Source organism: Bactrocera latifrons, unplaced genomic scaffold (genome assembly GCF_001853355.1).
Source record: "Bactrocera latifrons isolate USDA-ARS-PBARC rearing strain unplaced genomic scaffold, ASM185335v1 scaffold_39, whole genome shotgun sequence".
NCBI lineage: Eukaryota > Metazoa > Arthropoda > Insecta > Diptera > Tephritidae > Bactrocera > Bactrocera latifrons.
In genome coordinates, this window is record NW_017537034.1 from 465,570 (window position 1) to 487,175 (window position 21,606).

The 21,606-nt window shown below is 38.2% G+C and overlaps 1 long non-coding RNA gene across 1 annotated transcript in view; it reads right to left on the reverse strand.

The window, feature by feature from the left end:
- Positions 1–1,259: 1,259 nt before the first annotated feature.
- LOC108972279 overlaps positions 1,260–21,606 on the reverse strand; it is a 134,134-nt gene continuing 113,787 nt past the window's right edge. The window contains exon 3 of the long non-coding RNA XR_001993623.1: positions 1,260–1,303. This is a non-coding gene — a long non-coding RNA (uncharacterized LOC108972279). The remainder of the gene's footprint in view (positions 1,304–21,606) is intronic.

Below are 21,606 nucleotides of genomic sequence, written 5' to 3' on the forward strand. Positions count from 1 at the left end.
GTTTATCCGCTTTGTGGTGCGGCTAAATATTTTTTTGATAGACTAACTGAAATACATCGGTAGCCGTACGTATTATTATTATTGATATTAACTGCCMTAACATATTTGTGGTAGGCTCAAAATACTTCGTCGACCTATGAGGCTTTGAGGATTCCCATTCAGGAGGAATAGTCATCCAAGTGAGATTTATCGATTTTGGATCAACCCTACRACCTAACCTAACCTTACCTAATCTTCCTTTGTATATTTAATTTTTTATCATCTTTGTAGAATTTCTTAGTCCACTACGTGTTAAGGCTATATAATAACTTAAGAAAACACTAAGGTCAGAATAATTTCACATTGTAGCAAGGAAGTGTTGAAAGTGAAAGTGAGTAACTGAGCTAACTTAATTTAGTTAAGTGAATAAATAATGAATTGTTGGGTGAGCTATTCAAGTACGGCGGCGTAGAACTGATAAGAAGCATGCATCAGTTTCTTTGTGGAATATGGTCGAACGAATGCGTGCTCAACGATTGGAATTTAAGTGTGCTCTGTCCATTCCACAATTTACGCCAACTAACATGGGATAAGACCTTATAAATGCGGCTTTAGACCTGGAAAACCAACAACAGATCAGATATTCACTATACACCAAATTTTGGAAAAGACCCGTGAAAAGAACATCGACACAGACCACTCCTTCGTCGATTTCAAAACTGTTTTTGGCAGCACGAAAAGTTGTTGCCTTTATGCCGCTATGTCAGATTTTGGTATCCCAGCAAAACTAATACGGCTGTGTAAACTGACGTCGAGCAATACCAATAGCTCCGTCAGAATCGGGAAGAACCTCTCCGAGCCATTCTATACCAAACGACGTTTCAGACAAAAGGACACTCCCTACCATGCGACTTCTTCGAGCTACAGAACTGAATATTCTTTTAGTGTGTACAGCTGCTGAAATACGCTAATGATATTGATGTCATTGGCCTCAACGACATTGACATAGTTCTGTGAATGAAGAGACATCGGCTACGCTCAGTGAGTCTTGGATCTTATAGGACTAATTTACTCAAACTGAATAAAAAGAAGAAAGAATTGGTTGATAGATAATTCTTTAACACAGATGGGACCTGCTATTCAGTTTATAGTATGTAGCAATCAATGTACATATTTGCTTTTAGCTGAATTTTTGGGAATGATTGCTATTGTTATATTAAAACGCAATTAAATAAGACAATTAATGTTATAAAAAATAAGATAAAAAATTCCAAACTTACATTTCAAACATTTTCGCTTTGTCACAGTCTAATTGGCCTGATATCTGGAAATACATAATTGAAATTCATAAGAAAAAATGCATTGAAGTTATGATATATTATATTTTAGTTAAAAAACAAATAATAAGAATAATCAAAAATGTTTCATATCGAAAATTTTTTATTTGACCTTATGAAAACATAAAATAATAACTTATAAAAGTAGCAAATATAAGCGAGTACTTCAAGCTGCTGCAAACATTAAAATTTGCAATAAAATCCCCACCATAAATTTTAACGAACTTTCACCGTTCCCCACATTCCAATAATATTTAARTATTTGGGTCACTTCGTGTGGAAATTCTCTACAAATTTATTTTTGTATGTGCCTTTATGTATGTGTTAGGGTGAGGCTTGTATGTGTCTAAAATACTTGCAACAACTAGCAACAAAAATGCAAGGGAACTGCATGGAATTCGCACTAATCTAACAATTTGTAGTGCAGCAACAATAAAAACACACAATATGGTGGCAGGAACTGTGCCCATATTTTACAACTGMTCTTTATTAGAATTCYCTGCTATTGTTGTTTTGGTTTTTGMRTTTTACTTTCGCACTCGAGTGAGGCCATGCTTTTTTTGTGCGCTTAAAATCGCAATTTCGCTAGATTAACAATACAAAAAATGATAAAAAAAAAAGGATTGCGAGAATAACAAGAAARCAATAAATTCCATCCGCAATGCGGTCAGCGAGCATACAACGTGGGCGAATGTGTTATTAAACAACAACAAATAATAAAATAAATAAAAATAAATGGGAAAAAGCTTTAAGTTCGAATGCACCGATTATACTCTTCACGGTTGCATTTCTTATAGCATAAAAGGGTATAAATAGAGATTGTATGGAAGCTATATGATTTAGTGATCTAAACTGTACAACAACTGTACAAATTTCTTGTAGATATTTGTTTAAATAAACAAGTTTTCGATAGAACCACTTGAGGCCAGTTTATATGGCAGCATTGTCAAGCAGCAATTAAGACAATGATCTCACTCCTCTCTCACCCTGCGCGAGGACGATTCTTTAGCTCCAGACTTGACAAAAGCCTTTGACAACGCTACTTGAGGACATCGAAAAATCTACGCTCCTTCCAAAACTCAAGAAGTGGACTATGAACACCTGATTTCGAGGTAAAAACTCCAAGTGTCCTCTCGGTGTCCTCTCTCCGTTCCGGTTTCAATTCTACATCTCAAAACWCTCGCAATCACTATAGGGAATAAACTCCTTTCCAAGTTTCTTCTGAGTTGCTTTTGCAGAAATCATATTTGCAGTCATCTGCTAGGAGCGACACGGCCTCTTAGGACCATCAAGAAGTCCTTCTCAATTACATCGACGACATGAAACAATACACCGACCAGACTACGGACGCAACAAACTTCAGACATGCGCTGACCGCCATTCACAGTTGAGCCGTTAACACCTTCATCGATTCCCTCTTTGTGAATGGCGTACTTACATATATTGCAGACGAAGACCTCGAGTTGTTACGTTCATCCCGAAGGCTGGCAGGGGCTTCCACGTTACAGCCAAGAATTTTTGGCCCATCAACTTCTCCTCCCTTAGACTTCAGCAATTCGCTGTTAGGATCTTCCTTGATCTGAGGAAGCTTTGAATAACGTCCTGCTGGTTGCAGTCGTAACTGCTCTGGATTGTTTTGGGGTTAAATCATACCTCAAACACCTTATTTTTAATCTTCGGTGCGGCAGAGTGATTGAAACGGAATGGAAAAACACAAGTGCTCGAGGGAATGTAAGTAGGAGAAGTCCACAAGGTGACGAGATGGATCTCGGTTTTAATCGTTGGTGGTTTTATCCACTAGAAGGTTCAAGATCTCTGCGGCACCACTGCCGCGAATGGGAGATATCTGTCTGCAACCAGCGGATTGAAATATCTGGGGCTCATCCAGGATAGAGCAAAAAAGGTTTTGATTGCCCTGTATTGCTGCAAAGGAGCCACTGGCAAATAGTAGGGTCTCTCACCGAAAGTTGTCCTCTGGTTCTAGCAAGAAAAGGCACCCTAGAACCGCTATATTGCGTTTTACTGCTAAATAGCTGAACTTGGCGGAAGCATGGTGATCTCTTTGTCCTCATCAAGGCTAACCTTGCCGAGTTGTGAGCCTTTTAACAGGCCATTGCCCAATTGGCGTCCATGCTGTAAGGTTTGTAATCTTGCCAGACGTCATCTGCAGAAGCTGTATGAAAGAGTCAAGGTGGAAAAACTTAATACTTCCTTCTTAATTGTCTAGCGTTTGGGAGGTCAGTACCTAAACAATTGAGAGTATATGCCTTCAGACCGAACCGTCAGGAGTGGAAATTAAAATACCTGTACGTTTTGCTAATTTATAAATTCGAAGACAGGAGTTCTTCTTTCTGGTCATCACAAAGGACTACATTTAGCCTGTCTCTTATACACATCTAGATGTGTATAAGAGACAGGTCAGTACCTAAACAATTGAGAGTATATGCCTTCAGACCGAACCGTCAGGAGTGGAAATTAAAATACCTGTACGTTTTGCTAATTTATAAATTCGAAGACAGGAGTTCTTCTTTCTGGTCATCACAAAGGACTACATTTAGCAGTCCACTTGCGATTTTTGATCACCCATCTAACCTAACCTAACCTCGCCTAATATAACCAATTCGGTGTATAACTAACTAACTCGGTTGGTGTCGTATATTTTTTTTAGAGGTAACTTGATTTCAGCGCTACCTACCGGTTAGATTTTTGATCGGATGTTTTATTTTATATGATTAAAGTTATCTGTTGACAAAAGCCACAAATATAAGGAAAGGATTAGCCAAACATCTAGCAATGTTATATTATATTAAATCGCTACTGAAACCAAGGAGTACTGAAGAAAGTATTCTTTGTTAGGATCACTGAGATCTGAGTCAACAGATCTTTTCTAGATCGGAACGAAAATTATCACATTTGTGGAATCGATTTATCACCTTAATCACATCAAAGTTACAGCCTAACATAAAATTCCGACATACCAATGGTTAGCGGCCAAAAATGCTGCAATGTCAAAAATTAATCATCGCTTACATAGTGTCATAAAAGTTTAATTAGACACTAGGCTGCGTTTCAATTAAAATTTTACGCGCACATATGAAGCACACAGACACCTCGAGACACACAATCATAGCTACACCAACACATRCATATGCCATACAATGTTAGCATGAATGCATATAACTAAAAGCCACACTATAAACCTGAAAATATGTTTATTTATGCCGAAAAGCGCACTACAAATAATTCATGTAATAATCATAAAACGACCGCAACAACTTTTTGCTGAGCAGGAGTGGAGCGTAAAATTATTTTACGACCAGGTTGTTGTGGGCGAAAATGCTTGGACTTGGGCTTTGATATCACTTTTTCGCTTCTTTGGCTTAATTGTGGACCATGGCGTTCGAAGCATTGCTGGTCATTAACTGATGACCCCGATTATTGCCTTATGCATTAAAAGTCAGCGAAGCCACCTACCTACAACAAAAGCAACATAAGAATTTGTAACCAACGGTATGTCCTTGCAGTTTTTCTTGCAATTTGTTGTATGGAAAAGCGCATAAAGCAAAAACGTATATGAAAAGCATGTATTTCTATATACATTTTCACCGAGCTTATAACGGTATTTATTTCCGTATACTTCCTGTTCTCACACCACCGCACGCATATGGTTTATTAGTGTTTTGGCTGGCGTTGAAGTTTATGAGCGCTTAGTTAGTCCATTCACTCGTTGCTATGACTGTTGTTGTTTTTGTTATTGCCCACATGCTGACCGTAAACTCGTAAGTGGCAACATGGCACAGCTGGCCGGACGCACAAAAAAAAACTACTTACACATACACGTGCTAGTATGTGTGGGAGAAAATACCTTCAACTTTTACTCACATTCCTCGGTGTGTGTGTGTGTGTGTGCTGGTATGTGTGTATGGTCGAGGCACGTTCCACTCAGCCTTTTGGTGATTTTATGCTTTAATAAATTGTTTGGTATCGCCAATGGCCATTGAGTGTCTCAGCCGTCGCTCACACTTACTTCGCATTCTTGTAGTCTTTCTCGTCCAGCTGTTTTGAACTTTTGTCCACGCCTCTGTCCTTTCGCCTTGTTGCTGCTAATGATGCTCAAGGGCATGTTGCTGGCAAAACGTGTAGCGTTTTGTTTTCTTGCGTCGGTGATAAACACTCGCATTTTTAATATGGCTACACTGTGAGAAACATTTCTGGGAAAGAAAACATATTTATTAATGAAAAGGGTTCTAAAGGCAATTTCAAACAAGAATACACGTAAATTTTGCTGCGCCGAAGCTATAATACTCTTCACAAAAAAAAAAAAAAAAAAAAATCCTTGGAAGAACTATGATCCGTCAGTTTGTATGAGAGCTTTATGCTATAGTGCTCCAATATCGTGGGTTCCGACTTATGAATCGCTTTTTGAGGCGAAAAGGATATTTCAGATCGACAAGATCGACATCTTGAAAACTTCCGCGGGGGATACTATGTCGTATACTTTCAGAGCTGGAGTGTTTTCATCCATTCGGACGACTTGGCCTAGCCAGCATGGCCACTGTCTCTTCGACTGCGGTATTCGCCGTTATCAATGCGCAAAAGACCACAGAACTTTCTCTCGAAAACTCGTAACGCCGACTCATCAGCTGTTGTCATCGTCCACACCTCTGTATCATGTAGCAAGACGGGGAGTGACTTGTAGAATTTGCTTTTTCTTCGTCGACAGGGGACTTTACTTCTCAATTTCCCACTCAGTCCTTAGTAGCATCTGTTGGCAAGAGTTAATCTACGTTGGTTTTCGAGGCTGACTTTGTTGTTGGTGTTAATGCTGGTTCCAAGATAGACYGAGTTATCTATGACTTCGAAGTTATGACTGCATACAGTGATGTGGGAGCCAAGTCGCGAGTGCGACGACTGTTTGTTTGATGACACGAGATATTTCGTCTTGCTCTCGTTCACCACCAGACCGATACTGACGAAGCTTTTGACACTACTCAATGTCAGTTTACACAGCCGTTATAGTTTTGAAGAACAACTACTTCTTTATGCTGTTAGCTTCTTTATATTCTAAAATTTTTTTTCAGTGTACTGCAACATCGTTATTTGTTCCTATGCTATGTTTTCAACATAACTGTAAGCAAAGAGCCCCTAGCCGCTTTTACTAGATTTAGACTTGATATTTTGTGTGGGGAAGCATACTTTGGCTACTTTTAATGAACATTTTGTTTTTATAATCGTACACAATGCAGACTGGCATAGTTAATATTATATATATATATAGTTTGTATACAAGTATCTATGTATATATGTTTGTCTACAAGTGTAAGGAGCAATGTGCTGCATGGTGCGTCCATGTTAATGTCCTTTGTTAATGAATTATTGGCAAAAGTTTATTATAATTACTGTAGTGCGCCACGGCTGACTGCCCTCGTTTGGCCTTAGAGGCCACAAGGGGGTAAAATGTCTTATACAGGGCAGCATGTGGCGGGCGTATGAGAAATATGTATATAGTATAGTTGGAATGTATAAGAGTGTAGCCCGCAAGAAAAGGTATCGTAAATATATTTTTAAACAASTTCATATTCGTATTAATTATGTATCCGATAATGTAAGTATAAGTATACAGAGTGTGTTAATCAGAATCGGGCTTTCAAAGTTCAATCAACCCGTTATCGACGATCTCGGGAATCTGTGATRCTTAGATTAACTGGTATGACTTTTTACTCCTCAGGTATCATTCCGCATTCCTTGTCCGTTCGTTTATTGACATTCGTGCAAGTTGCGGAATGGTGCATTCATATTTCCTATCAATAAAGTACCTTGTAAGGTTTAAGAAAATGATTAATCTTCCCCGAGACAAATTCTGCCTCCTTGTCGTGCTCTATAGAGGGCACTGCATGAGGGGGATTTTGGAACTATCTTCCACATTATGGGCACGGGAGAGATAGTGATAAGAAGAGACAATAAAAAAGTAAGAGAAAATTGACGGATTAGAAAGATAGAGAATGAAACAAAAAGAGGGAAAGAGAGAAGATAGGAAGAGATATCAGAAAAATATGGGCTCGGAAGAAGAGAGAAGGAAAAAGAGGGAAAGAAAGAGGGAGGGAGAAARAGAAAGACAGGGGGAGAGAAAAACAGGGGAGAGAGAGAAATAAAGAGTAAGTGAGAGAGAGAGAGAGAAATAGTGGGACGGAGAGTGAGAGAACTCATCCGCCGCAAGATCAAGAATATGGATTTAAGAGGTAGGCAGATAAAGAGAGATGGGAAGCAAAAATAGCTTGGAGGAAGAGAGAGAGAAAGAAAGAGAGTGAGAAAGTGACAGACAGAGGGAGAGAGAGAGAAAGAGAGATAGGGAGAAAAAAAGGGTGAAGGAGACATTGACATTGAGACGTTGAGGGAGAACTCTTCCACCGAAAGATCAAGAAGAAGAATTTCACTTCGAGTGTCTAAGATTCCTACAGGGCWTGTATATCTGAAAATTTGTATACATTTAGTTATATAAATAATTGTAGCCAAAAACTGAAACTTCGAGTTGTCTCTAAATGTTTGTTTGTATATAACACTGCTGCATGAATATAGGTATATCAATATATATAACCATATGCTCACCGGTACTTGCTTGTCGGGCATTTCTGCTCATTTAACCCACCGGTTATATGACTTTTCATTTACGCAATATGTGCGAAAGTCAAGTGTATGTGCATTTATGTGGGTGTGTATGCGCCCACTTACCGTTAGTCCCCAGGCTATGATTTTAGTGCCGGTCAGTGCTGTGTTTATGACAGATTTATGAGACATTTGGATTTTATTACCTTTAAGCGTTAAGTAAGGAAGTTGAAAAGGCATGTTTACATAGAGGAAGATATACWTACAAACATTTAACGGTCAATACTTGTGTATTGTTTCCAAAAATGGTTTAATGTTGCCAGAATTAAATACAAAATRTATTTGCCAACTAAACTTTAATGTGCCGAAACATTTTTGCTGCGAAAACCGGTTATATATGTATGTGTAAAAATATGAGAGTATGCAAAAAAAAAAACAATAATAAACAACCTGTTAGCCCAACTGTAAAGCCAACAATTTAAATAAACTTGTCAACAGGCATTAAACATACCAACCAAGTAGATCCTTTCGYTTAATCCTTTCGCCTGAAAATTAGTACGACATAATTTTACTTGACAAACTGCAAACGCATGAACCTTCGACCGAGTTGGACCCTAAAATCCACACATAAAAAAAAAAAAAGCACATGCCACATTCCAAATCGTGCATACACACATATACATGTATACACACACGCACTCGTGTTAGCAGAGAGCTTTCTACACAGCTGAGTGGCAGGATTAGATTATGTGCTCACACAAAGGACAGGAATTAAGCACAAACACATACATGCACACTTACATAAATATATATACACACACACACACACACACACAAATAAACACTTTCGCATTCACATTTCCCCTACAAATGAGTGAATTTGTTATTTTTTCGCTCTTAATTTCTCAGCCAGCTGCTATGACATCCTCTTTGACCTGATAAACAAGTCACCGACAAATAAACAAAAAAAAAGGACCCAAAAGAACGGGAAATGTGTTTGTGAAAGGCACACGTTATCAGGCATATCTTGCCAGCAGATGAGTCTGTCCRCACGCCACACATGCTCCTGCCTACGAACCGGATGAGCTCGATAATGATGCCAATAGTAGGAAGAGGTAAGCGGCGGCGGCAGTTAAGGTGATGGCGGCAAATAATGATGACACTGTCGGCACTGCTGCGGCTGGTGTGAGCTGCGAGCTAAGGCGAGAAAATGAACCCAAGAACCCGAGACAAATAATTTAAGTGATAAASACGACCTGTCCGTTCAAAGCGTCCGGCGCACAAGCCGACAGAAATACTCTATGTGGATGTGTGAGGTTGAAGCTCGGAAGTAGCTGAAGTGTATGGCGACTCTAACAGCCGAAATTTATACACACGAATGCGCGCCGCAGTGATGTGTGTGTGTGTAAGCAACCTCCAAATTTTACAGATTTATGAAATATGGGGTTGCTACTAGTCCACTTTCGGGATGCCTTTATTATGTTAACCACGTAAATGGCGATTCATTAAAATTAGAGAGTGGCAAATCGAAGAAGTAGTTGACGTAAATCGGATAGAGGAACAATTATCAATTAGATACAGAATGAAAATAGTTTATACCACTTAAAGAAAAAGAAGTGTTACAAGAACTGAGCTGAAWAACTTTATCGGTAAAAGAAGAGATAAACCATAAAATCTTAGTTGTCACCTTGCACCGCTGAACCTTCGTAGCTAAGATCTTTGGTTTGGTATTAAAACGGTTTTTAACTATAGAAAATAACATTTCAGCTGTTCGAGGGATAAGGGCAAGGGTTTTTTACACTYGATAATAAATGGTACCGTGTTAATCATTTATAGTTAGGTCCGACAGTTGATGCGGATATCGCACTTGGACCACTATTACAGTTTTCGATCTTTTAACCCAGCTAAGCGCCCTAGTGAGGTCAAGGCTCTCATGAAGAACCCTGTGTCAGAAAAAGAGTGATCATCAGAAATCATCCACCATGAGATTAGAGGTGCTTAATTCCTCTGTTCGAGGTCAGAATGATGTCAAGGCTCGCAAGAACAACCCCTAATGAGCTATGTTAAGGATAAACAATAAGACTATATAGATTTTTATCCAGAACTGTTGGGATAGGTAAGATACAAAAGTTGGTCTAAATAAGCAGATGCTGTCTTAATCTGGAAACTATACAAAACTGGGCTAAAAAACGGACTATCAGGTATAAATTGAATAATTTAAAATAATTCACTGATGATTAGAAATTTAAAGGACGAGTCCGGTAAAACTGTGTTGAGTAGAGAAATAGAGAATGAATGCAAAGTTTAAGGTTTTGGATCTTTCAGTTTGTCGATGAGGCTACAACTCCCAAAAGATAACTGTAGTCTGTAGGAAACTTGGTATATAGAGTATTTGCAAATCGAAACAATGGACAATAGCCCTCGAAAGATTAAAGGAAAAAAGGCTGATAATAATCTATTTTCACCTACTGTTTCAGTTATAAAAACTGAAGATCACTAATTTCAAAACATGTGTACTTGACGATCAAAAAGATCTATCGTCCTTCAGAATTCCACTTTAATTAATTGAATTGATAGAAGCATTTTCATCTYAATGAATACCTGACTCTTTTCACAGTCATTTATTTCTTAATAATCCTCGGCTGGAGTTTGAGCAACATGTTCACATTTCCGGAAGTGAACTTGAGCTGGAGCTCAGAAATGAATTTGATATTGCCTGGCCACTAAACTTTTTCTGAACAAACAACCCTCATATCCATCTCAAAATGGCAAAATGTACCAGTTCTTACTCAAATCACAAACGAAATTTTCTTACTATGCAGCCTTATACCAATTTTTATGGTATCAAAACAGTTTTATATTCATATGAGGGTATGTGATACTTCCATTTACCGGTTCAATCAGATAAAATTGACATATGAAGGATCAAAAAGGATAAAAAGCAGCCGACAAGCGAAAGCATACAGTTAAGCAGCAGTCAAGAGGCGGCAGCTGTGTGAAGGAACAAAGGCTACAACACCAATCTCGGGCGTGTAATGAGTGCGTCTAAGAGATAATATGTCGACGACGGCGGTGTAGCGATACGACAAAAACTGGGATATTCACAAACAACAAATGTGTGCGTAAAGTTATGCCTGTGTCGCAACTATATATACTACATACATATTTATATGTAAATGAACTGATAAATGTATACAGAGAATTGTGATATACATATATCAGATTGAGCGTTTATGTGTTGTTATTTGTATTGTATTTTGYTACTTGTGATTGAGCTGCCTTGGTTCGCCTGTAAGCCGCTTAATAAGTAAGCAAAAAAAAAAACAGTTTAAACGATACACATACAATGGCTTTTATTGGCGTTATTTTTGTCGCAGACATTTTTTTTGCGTTCTTTTACTTTTGTATATTTTCGCCTTTTACAAAATAACCATATTTTTTATGTAGCTTTATCGCTTCTGTTTCATTTATCTAATTCATTTTGTGATGAACTAATTTTCCGGGTTGATTAATTTTGAATGGCTTGTTTTGTGAATTGTATAAAAGTAAGTGAAAGTGTAATCGAGAGCTGTCTTTAAATAGCCGCAACCTTAATAGTTTTATTTGAACAAACTGGTATAATATAAATATACTGTTATAATCAAGTAGATATAGTATGGAAAGGGCTTACACCAGGGACAATGACATCCTGCATTCTCAGGGTTGAGGAAAAATACGATGTAGGAGGTAGAACTAGAGCCCTTATGATGGTCAGATATTAATTAAAGGTGCAACCAACTCACTTAYTGTTGAGGAAGGTCTTGGCTCTAGCATCACGAAGAGGAACCGGCGTGATCACTGGTTATGACGCCGACGCGCGTAATTCAATCTGAGGCACTTCGGATACTTACAGCAGAAGTGAATTGCTCTTTGATTTCAATGCTAACGAAAACCATTTCATTTTTAATAGAGGAGTATCTCCTACATTCGTAATTGCAGGTGGGAGGCAGTGGGAGGTTCTTGCTTTACCTTGAACTTCAACGGAAAAGCCCACTGATCACAAAACGATTACACCTTCTCTGATCAACGGCATATCTGGTTCAGACTAGTCGGAGAATGTCCGCATAGAAAATCTTTTAGAAACTCTCGGAATATAAATTTGGAAATATACGTCAAGAGACTCAGACAAACTCTTCCACGCGCGGTTCATAGTCACCACCCTCTTCAGCTCGGCATGTAAAACTGTATTGAAGAGCTCCTGCCCATTGAAAACACCGAAAGGTATAGACCTTCTCTGGTGGACTCTAGAATTCTCGGAATCAGAGTGTCTTGCACACATTTATTCAACAAGGCGCGTAGAAGTGGATCAAATTACGAATGGGCTTTGTATAGTATAAAACGGGACTTACAATATACAAGTCCGAGTTAAGAAAAGTGGACCACATAGAAAAGCTTCTGCAAAAAAAGTGGAAGTTTGTCATGAGTCCTCTGGGTTCTGGGCTGTTAAAATATGCAACTAATTGGCACCTATCTATAAGAGCTGTATATGACTGGGTTGCATTCCGGGTGCTTGGAGACGARTCAGAGTTACTTCATCCCGAAGGCTAGTAGAGGGTCCAACGTTTCAGTTAAGGACTTTAGGCTCATCAGCCTCTCCTTCTTCTTCCTAAAAACGCATATCGTGTCATGGCTTAAGGAAGCCATTAGGGTGTTGGGACCTTCCYTGATATTGAGGGAGCTTTCAATAACGCCCTGCCGGAAGAAATTGTTACTGCTCTCAGTATTCTGTGAGAAAAATTGATGGGATCCTCTAACCCTCAGACAAAATAGTCAGGTTGATTGTATTCTATGATGTCTTTATGTGGTGGATGGCTCTAGAAAACCCAGAGACCACATTTGCAAAGAAACTCGAAGGTCCACTAAGGTCCACTCCCACCATTACACTTAACGCCATCATGCGTAGAGTGCCCGAAGCTATCTGACTCAGAGAATYTGGGTTATAAAAGGAACTCCTGGCGGCTCCTTCCATGCTCATATGCCAACGAAGGAGTTGTGGGTAGAAGTGGTTTAGTTAGTAWCTTTAAGGATGGGTCAAAGCTTGTCGSGAAGGTTWGTTAAGAKGTTTACTGTCAGGAGCTATCTATCAACTCCAGCTTCAGAGTTCCTGAWTATTGCAGTATCTTCTAAGCCGAGAAAAAATACAAAACATTCTTTGTCAAAAAATTGCAAATATAATAAAAAAGGGTTTTCAAAGTYAGATCTGCCACTTGCAGAGGATTGCTATCTCCATGTCATACGCATGTATAGATTAAGACATTGTATTATTCGTTGTGTGCGTGTGTGTAAAGCAATTCGAACAATGTTGCAATCATTCTTCTCGGCTTCTTCAACTACCTGAAAACAAAGCGTGAGTACTAGGCAAGCTTGTTGCCAACAATTTGTTACACTCATGCAACCGCAACATCAACAACAGAGAGTTTTGCAGTTGCAGCAAGCCACTGCAAGCTCACACTGTGCCCCGTGCATCGTTTTTGCAACGTAATTCCTTCAATTGAGTTGTGTGTTCGAATTGAGTTCAGTTGAGTTGTAAAACAGAGACTTTGATCACATTTCSCAAATTCCAACAGCAGTTGGCTAAAACCTATTTTGTGGCAATTGATTGTGTGGTTGAGTTGCAAGCCGACATTCTTGCGCACACAGAGCCGAGCGCTGCCTGCYTAGAAGATAGAAGAACTGCTAGCGGTGGTGTTGGTGATAAATCGTATGKCATGGAGTTGGGATCGAGTGATAAGCGACCGGTGAGCAATTGCCGCACTTAGCGTTTGCTTGTCGTACTCCGTTGGTCAGTCGTATTTTGTGGTCGCTGTCAAAGAGCCCCGTRCAACGGTGCGTATGTGGCAGGTGAAGCCTTGCAACATTGCGTGGCACAAATCTATTTGCGTTGCTACATGAAAAACTATTTGTGTTCAATTGTGCGGTTCTTCGTCGGTGTTGCGACCGGGTGCATAGAGGCGCCTTAGGGCGGCAAGCTAAAGCCCACATAAAACACCACAGTTGCATTGTTTTTGTGCCGATAAATAAACGAATTCGTGCATACAAACAGTTAAAGAGCTAAATTATCCAGGAATGGTCAATGGCGAGTGGTCAAAACAAATTGCCGCTTAATTTCTGCAAATATTTTTGTTGCCATTGAACAACAATTGCACTCTGTTGTTAGTTCGGGTTTTTAATGGCGTGTAGTGTGGGGTTAAATGTATGTTTATAAATTTATATATATATATATTCGGCAAATTTGAGAGAAAATGTTAATCTATCTTACATTGTTTATTTCATTAGGAATTTGAAACCAATTTCATCGTGTTGCAAGTATTTGTGTTTAGTGTGAATATTTGGCCAACGCTTAGGTTGCGGTTCTGCTTCATGCATATCGCGGATCACAGCGTAATCGCTGGAAACTGCAAAGCCGATGCGATGCTAAATAAGGTGACCCTAYCATTATTTCATCAAAGTGGTAACAAGTTGGTATTCCACTGCCTTCTTGCGCTCTAGTRWTGRATCTATCGACTTTCYKTGAGCTCTGGTTCAAAGTGGAACTCAAGAGGTTTCTTGAAAAACTTGCTCTTAGCAAAGATTTATCTCGCCGTCATTGTAGGCACTCTGACTGGACACTGCCCAATACGCTCCAATGTGATGAGGTTACGTATCTTGTCGGACGAGAGTACCGAAAAGTATATGGAAGAAGGAGAGGTGAAATCATCTCAACTGACCTGCTTTTACCAGAATGAAGTTGAAAGATMCCTGTACATACTTTCGGCGAATATGATGAAATTGCTTGGTTTACTATTAGCTGCTTCATCAAGTTTATGGTAGTTTAATAGTGCTTCGTGGTTCTATAAAGGTTTGGTGATCCATATGTATTGATGAATTTGGAACACTACTTTTCTTAAGTCTAGAAGTTCTAAATGTAAAAGGTCTATTCCAAGTACTTTTTAGGATAAAGCCCAGCATATATTTGTTCCTCCATCCTTGTGGAAAATGGAGTCAAAAAACTTTCTTTTAGAGAATATTAGCTTTYTTGATAGCACGAAAAGTAGCTGCTGAATTTAATATCACCGCAAAACTAATATGACTGCGTAAACTGACGTTGAGCAATACCAAACGTTTCGTTAGGATCGGGAAGGATCTCTTCGAGTACCAAATGACAGACAAGGCGACTCCCTATAGTGCAACTTCTTCAATCTAATCYTGGATCTGATCTGAATAGCGAAGAAACAATCTACAACTGCTGGCATACGCCAATGACATATAAATCATTGGCCTTAACAACCGCGCCGTTAGTTCTGGTTTCTACAGTTTGGACGAAAAAGCGAAGGAATAGTCCTGGTAGTGAATGAGAGACTAACTCTTGCCCAAACCAAATTCTATATGTCACTCATCGCCGTCCTGATATATGGTGCAGAGACAGGGATGAGGACAATATCTGATGAGTCGACGTTATGAGTTTTCGAAAGAGAGGTTCTGCGGAAGATTTACGTTCTTTTGCGCAATTGTAAACGCGATTATTGCATTCGATGGAACGATAAGCTTTAGGATATATAGTACGACATTGACATAGTACAGCGAACTAAAAGACAGCGGATGAAACAGAACACTCCAGCTCTGAAAGTTTTCGACGCAATACCTGCAGTGCGGGTTCCAACTCCTTTGGAAAGACCTGGCTTCGATTGATATCTACAATTGACGCCAAACAGCGAAAACGAAGAACGACTGGCGTGCTGATGAAATAGCGTTTAATTTTTATATTCTTTTAAAGGATATAGAATACAAATTTAGACTTATTTAAATATTTTGAGAAGGAACTATTTGGTAGTGAAGTGAAGTTATGTTCTGCTCAAGGCTCAAAATTATTATAACCATCTATTAGGCTTTGTTGTGGCTGGAAAGGTATTCCTAATAAACTGCTAAAAATAGTTCAGTTTTAAGAATGCTTGAGAAAACTGAAGTTAGAGGAAACAATTCACGGAGTTGCTTCCATGGCTCCCACTCTTTTCGCATGATGAGCACATATGGACAAACCATTAGGGTGGAAAAACCATTAGATATTTGTGAAATCAATTTGTTAACCTTAGAGGGTCGAAGGAACGAAGGGCTAAGTCTTTTAACTTAGTCCAAAACCAATTAAAAACCCAAACTCTAAACCGTGCAATACCCAATTTCTGAGCACAAGAAGATCATCCGGAAATTTTCAATTCCCTCCGGTCTTGAAGCATCGTGYGACTGCTCAAGTACCACGATTTCACGATAAAACACTCGCTGAGCTCATGTGAGTTTTTGCAAAGTACAAAGSGTCTCGAGCACTTTTTGTGGTTTGAGAATTTTTACACATGAGCCGAGTGTGTACAATRTAATGAAGTTGTATTTGTTGAAGAGAATAGAGATCTAATAAACGTKTTTTCTGTAATATATTCGTGTAGTATAATTACCATAACTACCCAAAAGACGACAAGGGGCGGATAAACTCTGAATACTTCCAGTATTTTTGTAACTGTATTATTTAACTCTCTCTTTGACAAAAGCTTTAAAACTGCTAGTATTTAATTTAAGTAAATATACATTTCTGCGTCATTTAATTTGCGCGCATATAAGCCTAAAAGTATGCTACCGTTTCAGTATTTAAACAATGAATTTTATTTTATTTATTTTTCCCTCAACGTCTCCMCAGTTTCTGCGGTCTTCATTACATTTATAATTTATTAACGGTAAACGCCCATATATGTGTCTTTTACGCCAAACAATTTCATTTGTCCCGCTGCAATTTCCAAAACCGCTACCTTTTACCACATTCACTTGCATAATTCAATTGTTTTGCTTTGTGCGTCTTCAGCTGGTTTTCTTCAGTTCACACACACCCTTTTCGTGTTTTGCCTGCGCAGCACTACAGCCAAGGGGCCCTTTCGCAAGTTTGTTCCGTGCATATTTGTTGCTCTCTAAGCGCTGCGTATATTTTTGCTCGTTGAAGTAATGAAATGGGAATTGAAATTTTTGTCAATTTAATCTTTATCGACGGTTTGTGCAAATTTCGTTTGCGAAAAGTTTATTTATGCATTTTCAATAAAAGTCGCTCGCTCGCACTGCCTTCRGTGTGACTACTGTGTACCCTTGTGCTTCTAGGTGGCCGGGATAYTTTGGCGTCTCGACAATTGGGGTAGTAACATTGAGTAAGAAATCAATTTGCGATAAAAGCAAGAAATATGTTACTTCGGCGCTTGCTTTCTCCTTTGTGTGCCGCTGCATAAATTTTTTGTCAATTGTTGTGGGCGTGTCAATTGGGAGGGTAACTGCGCGTCTGAGTCTGAGATTTTTGTGGTGTACTTGTACAATGGGAATTGGGTTTATATGGGGAAACATTTTTATTGCGTTTGTGTACTTTAACTGGATATGTGGGTAAATCAATGTACGAGTCCATGGAAACGTTTAAAATGCAAATTTTTGCAATGTCTTTGAATTTTTAGGCCCGGTAAGCCTGTGCCACTCTTCAAGTAATGAAGTGCTTCGAATTTTCCATTTTATTTATTTTAAAGTACTGTGTGGAGTTGGTCTTATATTTATTTTGGTTAAATGAAGTTTTAATAAACGGACTAAAATATTACGTCCATTATATAAAAGTTTTGATATATATAATTCCTAGAATTTTATTATTAAAATAAGGTCATATTTTTTAGAATGTAATGCACTAATTTACTCGGGTAAAGTCATTCTGTCCATTCAAGCGATAGATAGGGTAAACATTGCAGTTGCACAGTCTGGATACTTTGAGGATCTGATCGGAGCATTACTACAATCACAATTTCCTAAATCGCAATGAAGCCATATGTTTTCTAGTCCTACGTATCGAATCCATATATAAACTATCTATCGAACTTCAGCACTTCAGTCAGTACTTTGCCTGGCTGACTCCTTAATTGACAATTAGTTTTATATATAAATATTCTATTGTTCATGTGAGTGCTGTGCATTGCTCGATAACCTGATTTTTCAGGGTAGGAGTGAATCGTTCGAGGTTTAGAGAGCTACTTCCCTTTACCAAGGTTCATTTTTCTAAAGATAAAGGGAGTTTTGCCAAAAGACGATTATTGAAGTTGTTTGCGATATGGTGAGACGTTATAGTACAAGATGCGTTCCAAAGTAAATAGGACTTAAAAAAAAAAAAAATACAGAACAAATGTTTTTTTCGGCAAAATCAATATATTTTATTCAAAATCCTTCTGCTTCAATACAGTTTTTTACACGGCTCAAAAGCTTGCCAAACGAATGTTTTAGCTCGTTGGCCGGTATGACCGCCAGTATGCCGGAAACACGTTTATAACATCGTACCAGGTGATGTCTCGTGGATTTACACGTATGAACCCGAAAGTAGACAATCCAACTTACTAAATAAGTGTATCAGTAACCTCAAATTTTATACCATAGATGGTATGAAATCAAAATTTGACGAGGGGCGAGGACTCATTCATCTTTGGGAAGAGTTCTATATTTCAGTATCTACTCATCCGAATTCAGTTCATAAGATTCTTCCAACAAAATCCAACTTACCATATAACACATTTTTGAATTCTATAGAACAAAAGTTTGCATAAAAAGTGTCTTTATGACATGCTATCTCAAGTCTACAATTGGTCCTAATCGGATCTTAACTATTCAAGGCAGCAGTTACCAAATATGTGGACCTCAGTGACAACGGAGAGTCTTTTTTTCTTTACTATTTTATCACAAATGCAAAAAATCATATCAACCATTTCTATCGTATATGTATATAGTAATATATAATATATAGTATATAAAATCGGCATAAACTATCCCTAGTCCTCATAGGACCAATGTAAAGTTTTAAAATTTCCGATCAATAGGTCAATCTGCGAGGTTTCTTCATCAAACTTATATAGCATCGTTTTCTGAGCATCTTATTCTTAATACAACACTTTCGTGATGACACTTGGTGTGTCTATGACCTATAATGTAATTTAGTTAGATGATAAACATTAGATTACAATCATACTTTCAGCCCCTCATCGAATATTGAATKTTGAATATTCCCTATTATAAAAAAAGGTTTCGTCAACATCTGAATGTTTTCCCCGGCTTTGCTTTTTGCGAGAGTTTAAAATGTTAAGCTGCATCCGAATTTAGAGTAGCTCTTTCCTAGTTGTTTATTTATGTRTTAGTAGCAGAGTGTGCAATTAGCTGACATTGATGACGAACCACGTCCAGGACGGCCATCAACATCAACTAATAATCAAGACGTTAATAAAATAAAAGAATTGGTACTTGAGCATTGAAGATTAATGTCARAAATCTTAATGACATCATTGGGATGGCGAAAGGTTTAGTGAAAACGATTTTGAAGGATCATTTTGACCTAACAAAAGTGAAAGCAAGATTGGTTCCAAAATCAATATTAATGTCGCGCTAAAGTCTGTGATACTATGCTTTTCAATTACCAGACTATCATAAAACGTATTACTACTGGCGATGAGTCTTGGATTTACGCTTATTACCCAGAAACAGACGATCAATCGACCGAATATCGTGACAAAAGTGAGCCGAAGCCGAAAAAACAACGTCAAAACAGGTCAAAATCAAGGTTTTTTTTGGCAGTTTTCTTTGATTATGGAAGTGTGACGCACTACGAATTTCTTTCCCAAAGTGACCAAACTTACAACAAGAAATACTATTACRAGATATTAAACGTGAACCCCATACGCMTTGATGGCTATTCCGGAAATTGACTTTGATAACTGTTTCGAGGAGTGGGAATGTCATTGGCACAAGTGTATTAGGGCCAATTTAGGGGACTATTTTGAGGGACACGTCATAGATTTTGAAAAAAARGTATTTAAAAGTAYGAACAAAGTTTTACTATTTTTTGCTCATAGTAGTATTTTGGAGTCGGCATTGGTGTGGTCCTTAGCAATTATGAATTTCTTGTAGGAAAAAAGTAAGAAATAAATTCAGCTTACTCTGCTAAATTACAAATTCATGAAGGCGTTGCTAGTATAATTGYATGTAATAATTCTCTATGCATGAGAGAATATATTTTAAATGTTTACAAATTTCTGCATTTTTATTAGATTATTAAAAAATATTTWCAAGCATGAATGTATTAGTCAAATAAACCACATGAACTCAACAGTGACCGCAAAAGTTCATTCGAAAGTAAATAAGTAACTCAAATGCTAACTGCAAGTCCGGCACAGAAAGTCACTCTTTTCACTTGGTAAAGTGACACGTTAAACGAATAGGTACATATGTATGTATGTATACATGTATGAATGTGTGAGTGTGTGTGAATCTTAGCTGAATACGTGCTGATATTTTGCATGAGTGCCTGCAAGTTTATAATAGATTAAAAAAATTATGCGAAAGGACAGCGAAACCCGGCAAGACGTGGTGAAACTAAACTCGAGTGGACAGTGAGCAACAGGATGTGATTKGCTGGGTGGACTACCAGCTGGTCAAGAAACAGAAATATGCCTAAGCTCATGTGTACATATACACATATATATTAACATTATATAAATTTATAAATATTCATATCTGTAGTAAAATGTTTGTGTTTTCTCACATGTGTTTCTATGTGTATGCCCGTATATGTGAATGTTTGTATGTGTGTATGTTATGTATGCAATGGCATTTTGTGCGCAAAAGTATGAATGACARAATGTTGACCACAACACGATTGCCGGTGGTTTCACAGCTACAACTGAAAAGTCAAAACAACAACTTCAGCTGTAACAACAACAAATGGAATGCTAAAGTAAACACACTAGCAAAGCGGATTTGTAGCGAGCATGGCAGGGATACACACATATGCAAACATAAATATATTTGCATATACAGATACATATGTAGAAGCCATGTGGGTGCACTAATACATGTATGTATGTGTGTTTCTTCACCGAGTGATGACACCATTTATTATGTGCATATTAACGTTGTTATTGTTGTTGCTATATACACATATACCCCAATGTGTGTATTGATATCTCGTCTTCATGTTGCTGCTGTTGTTTGTAGGTGAGTTGTCGAGTTTATAACAAAAGTCACAATAACAATTTGCCGTGCGTCCAATTGTAGCCGGCAACCAGTAATGCGACACTGTTCACAAAGTGTTGATTATGAGTTTTGCGGTCGGCAAATTTCAACACACATACACACAACCGCAGGTTAATAATCACGAGTGTGCACCGAGATGTAGCTATTCGTTTAGTTGGTTTTAAATGTGGAAATTGAAATTTGTTGCGACAATTTGTGTAAAGTCCATTTCAATCATTTTGTGCATTTTGTGGCTTTGTGGAATCAAAAGTGAATTGTTGACATATTTGATTAATGAATTCGTAGTCAAGGTAGTTAAAGTGATGGGAATATGCAAAAATTGTTATATGTACTATACAATAAATATACAGTTATTCTTCTTAATTGGCGTAGGCAACGCTTACACAGTTAAAGCCGAGTTTATAACTGCACGTCGGTCGTTCTTCCTCTTCGCTGTTTGGCGATAACTTGAGAATCCAAGTGTAACCAGGTCCTCCTCTACCTGATTCTTCCAATGGAGTGGAGGTCTTCTTCTKCCTCTGCTACCTCCGCGGGTACTTCGTGAAATTTTCTTAGAGCTGGAGTGTTAGCATCCAATCGGGCGACGTGACCAAGC